This window comes from Mercurialis annua, linkage group LG7, assembly GCF_937616625.2.
Source record: "Mercurialis annua linkage group LG7, ddMerAnnu1.2, whole genome shotgun sequence".
NCBI classification, from domain to species: Eukaryota; Viridiplantae; Streptophyta; class Magnoliopsida; order Malpighiales; family Euphorbiaceae; genus Mercurialis; species Mercurialis annua.
In genome coordinates, this window is record NC_065576.1 from 36573873 (window position 1) to 36583124 (window position 9252).

The following is a 9252-nucleotide window of genomic DNA, read 5'->3' on the forward strand; positions in this document are numbered from 1 at the left end:
TATACAAAATCGTTTTAGAAGAAAGTTTGACGATTAGTTAAGAATAAGGGTTAAAGTGCAAATTAGCCACTTTAAGGACTAAAGTGGACTTTTAACCACAAACTTCCGGAGGAAGTTGTGTTTTACTCTATTTTCTCAAGATAAGAAAATAATATCGGTAAAGTTGTTATTGATAGTCATTAAAATGAAAATTGGACGAAAAAGTGAGAAAAAGTGCAAGTTAGCTCAAAATGGAAATTTGAGCGTTTTTGGCCAAAATTGCCAAAATAAATTGTTGGAGGGTGATATTATAAGGTATGATACTATTGTTATTTATTTGGGAAATAAATAATACGGAATTTATCGAGAATCGAATGATTAAAGGATTAGTGGACTAAATTGGACGAAATAAAAGTTATAAAGTGAAAGTTGAGGAGGTGACAAACTCAAGGACTAAAGGAGACTTTTGCCTCACCTATTTAAGACACTTGCATATGAGTTTAAACTCGGCAAGCATATCATTTTCAGCTCCTAAAATTCGTCCTTCACCCTTTCTCCATGGAAGAACATCAAGCAAATTTCAAATGGTCATAACTCACTCAATTTTGATCCGAATTGAGCGATTCTTGTGGCCACGGAACGAGGGAAGGATCCTCTATTGATATATAGTATCAATTTAAGGTAATAAGTTCAGTATATAATTAGGGTTTCAGAGTTTTTATTTCGGTTTTGGTTGAGGAATTGAGGTTTTATGGTGTTTGATGTTCATAGGTTATTGAAAGCTTGAAGGGAGTATTTTGATGGTTGTTCATGGAGGAATTCATTCAACCAAAGGGTTATCCCATCAAGAAAAGGTATAAATTCAGAATTTTGGACTTTTGGTAATGAATTGATTGAATTGAGTGGAGTATTGGTTAAGTTTGAAGTTGGATTTTCTGGTTTGGTGTTGAATTGATGCTGTCTACAACTAGAATTTTTCGAAATACTTAGAAATGTTTGTTTGAGCTGGAATTTTTATATGTTCTGAGTATATGAGTTAAGTTGGTGTATAAAACATTTCAGAATTTTTCATGTTTCTGATATTGAGATAAAAATTAAATAGCACCTAGTGCTCTGTTTGCAAATTGTGTAAGGCTGCTGCTGTAAGTTAATTATTTGAGGACCTTAAACACATTAGTTTGGCCTAATTTTTGGTATACACTTAGAAATATATGCTATATAAGTGCCATAAAATTTTCAGAGAAAAATATGGCTATTTGATAGGTTAATTGAATAAATCTTTGGTTGTAGTCGGTGTAGGCAGCCGTGCTATGCACAAAGATGGTTATGCGGATATGTGTATTATCATAGAAAAGTGGAAAGAAATGGTTTGAAATGAATTGAGTAAGTTGTTAAGAGATGGCTTAATCGAGGTGTCTGAATTATGTTGAGGTTATAATTCGGTATCAATAGTTAATCTTGTTGCGTAATAAGTTCTAAATTGAATTGACGTTTTGCATAAAATGTCTTGCAAACAGCGATATTGCAAGGGCAATATCTCGGGCTGTATGAGTCCAAATTAAGTTCCGTTTATTGGTACGGAAACTTAAGGATGTTAAATATAATTGTCTAAGTTTGAGTTTTTGTTGAATCGGACTCTAGGATGTTCATTTTGGACAGAACAAATTATTGTGCAGTCTGCCCTGCACTTGTAAACAGCTCCCAGGAAATAACTTATGAGCTAGTTTTCGACACTTTCGGGTGCGTTTCATGGTCCGAGACCTAAACGAAAGTTGAAGGCGACATTCTAAACTTTAAGAATGTCAATTTTGTTTTGGGGTCGGACTATCTTTAGATAAGAGTTTTGTTAGCCGAAGTAGACTAGAAAATTAGCTTTTTGATAAATTAATTATACTTAGAAATTTTATTAATTCGTAGCGTTATCGAAATTGCGTAGACTCGAAGAAGCGACTATCGATAAGGCTCGAGGCGAATGGATCGAGATATCGTCGTGCTTATTTAAAGAATTTGGATAGCAAGTGGTGAGTACACTTTAAATTACTCGCTAATATTCATAAAGCTACGTATTTTAATACGAAAAGCTATATGAATATTTATATATCTGAAAAGTTTGTTTTTAAATTGTATGCGTATGTATGTTTTGAAAATGATGTTTTATCGTAATGTATTAATTTGATAATAACATAAATGTTAAGGTACCGGGGATGGGTAAAGTAAAATAACGTAAATTGAACCAAATACAAATAAGAAAAGTACAGTACATTCCTATATGTACTAATAAATCGAATATCGAATAATACACAAGTATCAGATCAAATATGAATAAAGAAATATAGTACATTCCGATATGTACTATCAAACATAATAAATACCCATACGTGCGTGTGTTATAGATGTATGCTTGTAGATTGTAATGTGCATGCCATGGTCCATAAAGGATCAATATAACAAAACGAAAAATACAAAAACGTGAAATGAGAATTGTACTACGGTACACAAAATAATAAGAACTGAGATACAAGGTTGAATTCGGTAGAATTATCCCGGGACCTGTATCTCATCCATTCTCGATGATAATCCTCGGAACTCATACGAAATAAAAAGTAAGTGTGATACATCGAGAATCAATACGAAACAAGATCGAGACACTATGTGAACAAACACTCCTATTAAATGTCAATAGGAATCATATGAATCGACAATTAAGTTCAAAAGACCTGCAGGGTGCAGAGTCCGAATGTAGACACGAAGGTAACTCGGTTGAACTATCTCGGGACCCGTGTCTAAGGAGTAACTCGGTAGAATTATCTCGGGACTCCTATCGATCGTTTGGGATTGAGAAATGGTACAAGTAACTCGGTTGAATTATCTCGGGACTGTACCATATGGTTGAAGGTAACTCGGTTGAACTATCTCGGGACCCAACCATAAGGATCAAGTCACAAGAGACTTGCCAATGATTTAATTCGACTTAGAATCGTGATGATATAAACTAAGATTAAGATTCTGTTGAAAACTAATGCAACAAAACGAGAAAGAAAAATATCAACACCATAACAAGAAATCGAAGATGCCAAATACGTATAAACTATAAGTTTATGAAATAAACAAAGATTTATGAAGGAAAGTAAATAAAGTATGCAATATGATTTCAAAAGAGTATTTTCTATATATAAAATGGGTTTTCAAATGTTTTAACCCTTTATGTGATATTGCGTGTAATTTGGTGAACTCACTCAGTTTTATACTGACCCCGTTGCTCCTCCCATTTTTCAGGGATGGTATGATATGATTTGAAGAGTTAAGCTTCCGAAGTTTTAATTCTCGGAAGTCATTTGTATAAGAAGAAAAAGAAGGTTTTCATTCTAGCGGTCCGCAGTAGTCTAGATATTTTAACTAGAATTTTGTATAACGCGTTTTTAACTCTGATATTATTTGTAAATGGGGTCACATGTATTTTAATATATGAAATATGTTTTGATTTGCGAAAAAAATTTACACAGGTTTTTAGGCTTGCTACGGGATTTGGAGCTACCACTCCCATTCCCTAGCGCCGGTCGCGGCTCAAAAATTTGGGTCGTGACAAAGTTGGTATCAGAGCAATGGTTTAGATTCATAGGCCATTGTCTGTATACGATTGATGTCTGTAGTTCCTAGGTATGATGTCACTAGGTTAAGCTAAGAACTACTGCGGATTATAGGGATTTCCAGTCATGTCTTTTGAACGTTATCATCGTTTTTATCGAGTTTTGAAACGTTTTACAAAAATGTCCTCTTCTATATGTGCTTTTAGGAGTCGAGTTAGATGTGGGTATTACACAATCTATGAACCGTGTTTACTCGAATGAGCAATACGCTTTCTAGTATATATAGTCTGCGAAGAGTTGTACACTCTCGAGACTCATATTGTATAAAAATATCGTTATGGATTATGATCGAGTTGATTGAATATTATATGATTGATGAATAAGATATGAATTGTTTTGCAGTGCGATCACTCAGGAGAGTGATATGCTCACAGGTACGTAAACCTGTGGTAATTTATATAATACATGAAATGTGTATACCATGATGGATTGTTGTGAATAGGATTTGTGCTTTATAATTGAGTGTTGCTTAATTTGCTAAGTCCGTGGCGAACCAAAAGCTCGCGAGACTTAAAATACGCGAAATAGCCGAAGAAAATCTAGGTGACACTGATTGTTTTGGGATTTGATCAACATATATTGTTTATAGATATGCATAGAGTACGAATAGAACATGTACGTTACGCTTAGATATTCTTGATGCTTGGTTAAGTCTATGTGAGCGGAATGCACGCAGAACTTAAGATACAATGCGTAACCAAGGAAAATCTAGGAGACACAGATTTTCTTTGAACTCGGTCAACATAGATTGCTTATAGCCACGATAGTGACGCGCGTAGAACATATATATCATGATTATATGTTTTGATGTTTTGCTAAGTCTACAATGAGTAAGAACACTCAGAAGACTTGCAATACGAGATGTAATCGTAGAAAGCCTAGAGGAAGGAGGTATCCCTAAGGATCCAACTTACGCGGATGACTGTTATTTGTGATGACTAGTATGTGCTATATTTTAAGGAATTCATCGTGATTCCTTTATATATATCCGCCATACTATGAACAAAGAATCACTCGAGCACGTGTTGTTGCACATTAAGTGCACGAGGCCCAAGGAGAAGCCAGAAGTAATGAAGGTCAATGTAACCTAATCCATTCGGCCGATAGAGGCCAGGGACGAGGCAAAGATCAAGAAGAACCTGGTATAGACATAGTGGAAATATATGGGCACCCGGAGTGCCGCAACAATCCAATGTCAATATTAATCAGTTAACAGCAGAAATAACTGATATAAGGAATTGTATGCCAATGATGGGGCAGTTGATACAAAGACAGTATCAACGTGAAGAGAGAAACACAAATAGAGATGGATATTAGCATACATGGAGTTATACCCCAAAAGGAGTCTGATGGATCAAAGGATACACTAGAGTTTCTAGAAAGAAGTGAAGAGTAAGATATTAACAGCAAGTATAACCCAAGGGTTAGTGTTACAGTAAATAGTAACCCAAAGGACGAATCGCAATAAGGTGAATAGTGAGAATATAATAAGAAGAAAAGCAATGTCCAAAGGGAACTAATGTGAATACGTGTTAGGGGCCAATACGGTGGTAAGGAGGATTCGAATACGAAGGTGATCACAAGAATTAGGATATCGTAAAGATTATAAAGGATGTTAGCAAGTGCCATAGGAGTTGGCAAAGCTCTCCGCAAGGACAAGGGGATAGATAAGAATAAATAGAAGAGAACGGGTTAATAGACCTGATAGTCGATAAGGGGTAAGCGAGATAAGTAGTAAAGATGAAAGTGATGACACTATTAAAGGCAGTATATAACAAGAAAGGTTGAATGGATTAAGAAACTCATCAGGAATGAGTAAATAAAGTATATAGATCGAGAGATACGATAAAGAAAAACACATAAAGTCTAGTAATAGATGATAAGAAGTATAAGAGCAGTAAAGAGATTGAAGGGCGATATCGTTGGATTTATATAAAAGATGGACAAGGAAAGTATCCAAGGAGGCAAGAACTATTGGTTTGCAGTCGAAACAAGGAAGTTCTAACTTTGCGAGTCCTCTATGCCACAATGCGGTAGAAGGGACATGGATAGCTGTTAAGCTATGACGAACGAATACTTACGATGGGAGCAGTATAGTCATTACGTCATGTAATGCAACACCCCTCGTGATAGGATACAACGGGTGACACAAACCAACCATCTCCTTAAAGACGGAGTTTATCGCGATGACTTCTGGTTAGACACAACCAGATATACGATGTAATCGAGACGAACATCATGAAGTCCAAACACTAGAACCTCGAAAGTGATCAGACCTTTTGAGCTAGCCTAGTGTAAACACGAACGTTTATGACGTGTCTTTCGAACGATGTCAGAATCATGTGTATAGAGTTACATATTTACATATGTAAAGAATGTAAATAGTTGCGAACGATAGAAAGATAGTTAATAGATAGTGCAGAGTCGTATGTCGAGAGAAACTTACGTAAACCCCATTTTATGAAAGGAAAGGTATTTGATCGAAATAAAATGTTTTGAAAAGACATGATTGTGCCCGGACACGATTCATAATGACATTGCATTGACACGAATAGAATTGCATCACTACATCCATATTGCATTCACTAGTAGGACATGCATCATATACATTGTGTGTCTGAAAAGAAAAGAGGAGTGTCATTGCAACTCTTGTGATGAGAGAAGTCATCACACCGGTGCACAATTATGACATGATTTGAGAAATGAAAAGTATCGTGGTTTTAAACGGATGAAATTTCCAACGTAAGTAAGCTCAGACAGAGACTCTGTATATAGAGGCATAGGACAAGACTGATCATCTTGTTAGGCCTATATGAAATATACGTATGTAACACGACAAGTATATAGAATGACGAGTAGTGTAATGCAAATCGCAATATATCGAGATTTGGATTGCAAATCTCTAAAGCAGTCTTGTATATTAAATACAAAAGCAACGACGCTACTTTACAAACATGTAAAGTGATAGCGGCCACGTTTAAACTCGAAGAACGTTTACCTCTAGGACGAGGAAATCGAACATAGAAGTTAGTTACGTTAGGGGATATGAACACTACGAACAAACATACGTTGTTCAAAAAGGTCGAATAAAGAGAATTGATTCATAATAATTATGAATCAAGTAGTAATAAGATGGTTATGATGGTTAGCATAAGAAGTTACTCGATAAGTATATCGAGACACTTTCACCTAAAAACAGTATTAGATGAATGATTGTGTAAACCTAACTATAAAGTTAACAGTTGGTGAATAATTAATCAGAGTACCGCAGCGGAAGTATGGAAGGAAGTGAATGATAAAGTTTGATTAAGTGATATTAGAAGATTATGAAAATTCGAGGACGAATTTTTATAAGGAGGGAAGATTGTAATCACCTAAATTTTTGAGGTATTACGTGTAGTGCCACGAGGCATAATCGTAAAGATTAAGAACGATAATATCAGATTAGGATTGGATAATAAGGACTTAGACCGAAGCGGGTCTATTGGAATTATCGTAGAATAATAATTTAAATGAAAAATTATTATGCGAAAATTGGATTTAATCAAGACAAAAAGGGAATAAAATAAAATAATTTGAAAAGCCAGAGTTAATAATATTCACGTCAAGGTCCGTGAAATATTATTAATAAATGATCGTCAAGTTTCGTAAGTATACAAAATCGTTTTAGAAGAAAGTTTGACGATTAGTTAAGAATAAGGGTTAAAGTGCAAATTAGCCACTTTAAGGACTAAAGTGGACTTTTAACCACAAACTTCCGGAGGAAGTTGTGTTTTACTCTATTTTCTCAAGATAAGAAAATAATATCGGTAAAGTTGTTATTGATAGTCATTAAAATGAAAATTGGACGAAAAAGTGAGAAAAAGTGCAAGTTAGCTCAAAATGGAAATTTGAGCGTTTTTGGCCAAAATTGCCAAAATAAATTGTTGGAGGGTGATATTATAAGGTATGATACTATTGTTATTTATTTGGGAAATAAATAATACGGAATTTATCGAGAATCGAATGATTAAAGGATTAGTGGACTAAATTGGACGAAATAAAAGTTATAAAGTGAAAGTTGAGGAGGTGACAAACTCAAGGACTAAAGGAGACTTTTGCCTCACCTATTTAAGACACTTGCATATGAGTTTAAACTCGGCAAGCATATCATTTTCAGCTCCTAAAATTCGTCCTTCACCCTTTCTCCATGGAAGAACATCAAGCAAATTTCAAATGGTCATAACTCACTCAATTTTGATCCGAATTGAGCGATTCTTGTGGCCACGGAACGAGGGAAGGATCCTCTATTGATATATAGTATCAATTTAAGGTAATAAGTTCAGTATATAATTAGGGTTTCAGAGTTTTTATTTCGGTTTTGGTTGAGGAATTGAGGTTTTATGGTGTTTGATGTTCATAGGTTATTGAAAGCTTGAAGGGAGTATTTTGATGGTTGTTCATGGAGGAATTCATTCAACCAAAGGGTTATCCCATCAAGAAAAGGTATAAATTCAGAATTTTGGACTTTTGGTAATGAATTGATTGAATTGAGTGGAGTATTGGTTAAGTTTGAAGTTGGATTTTCTGGTTTGGTGTTGAATTGATGCTGTCTACAACTAGAATTTTTCGAAATACTTAGAAATGTTTGTTTGAGCTGGAATTTTTATATGTTCTGAGTATATGAGTTAAGTTGGTGTATAAAAAATTTCAGAATTTTTCATGTTTCTGATATTGAGATAAAAATTAAATAGCACCTAGTGCTCTGTTTGCAAATTGTGTAAGGCTGCTGCTGTAAGTTAATTATTTGAGGACCTTAAACACATTAGTTTGGCCTAATTTTTGGTATACACTTAGAAATATATGCTATATAAGTGCCATAAAATTTTCAGAGAAAAATATGGCTATTTGATAGGTTAATTGAATAAATCTTTGGTTGTAGTCGGTGTAGGCAGCCGTGCTATGCACAAAGATGGTTATGCGGATATGTGTATTATCATAGAAAAGTGGAAAGAAATGGTTTGAAATGAATTGAGTAAGTTGTTAAGAGATGGCTTAATCGAGGTGTCTGAATTATGTTGAGGTTATAATTCGGTATCAATAGTTAATCTTGTTGCGTAATAAGTTCTAAATTGAATTGACGTTTTGCATAAAATGTCTTGCAAACAGCGATATTGCAAGGGCAATATCTCGGGCTGTATGAGTCCAAATTAAGTTCCGTTTATTGGTACGGAAACTTAAGGATGTTAACTATAATTGTCTAAGTTTGAGTTTTTGTTGAATCGGACTCTAGGATGTTCATTTTGGACAGAACAAATTATTGTGCAGTCTGCCCTGCACTTGTAAACAGCTCCCAGGAAATAACTTATGAGCTAGTTTTCGACACTTTCGGGTGCGTTTCATGGTCCGAGACCTAAACAAAAGTTGAAGGCGACATTCTAAACTTTAAGAATGTCAATTTTGTTTTGGGGTCGGACTATCTTTAGATAAGAGTTTTGTTAGCCGAAGTAGACTAGAAAATTAGCTTTTTGATAAATTAATAATACTTAGAAATTTTATTAATTCGTAGCGTTATCGAAATTGCGTAGACTCGAAGAAGCGACTATCGATAAGGCTCGAGGCGAATGGATCGAGATATCGTCGTGCT

The 9252-nt window shown here is 34.8% G+C and overlaps 2 long non-coding RNA genes across 2 annotated transcripts; both read left to right on the forward strand.

The window, feature by feature from the left end:
* Window positions 1–469: 469 nt before the first annotated feature.
* On the forward strand, window positions 470–3516 carry LOC130014668 (uncharacterized). Its single transcript, XR_008791080.1, has 3 exons — window positions 470–660; window positions 751–833; window positions 3256–3516. It is a non-coding gene; the product is annotated as an uncharacterized LOC130014668 (long non-coding RNA).
* A 3056-nt stretch (window positions 3517–6572) lies between these two features.
* On the forward strand, window positions 6573–8444 carry LOC126655576 (uncharacterized). The gene is made up of 2 exons (XR_007633061.2): window positions 6573–7938; window positions 8029–8444. It is a non-coding gene; the product is annotated as an uncharacterized LOC126655576 (long non-coding RNA).
* The last annotated feature ends 808 nt before the right edge of the window (window positions 8445–9252 follow it).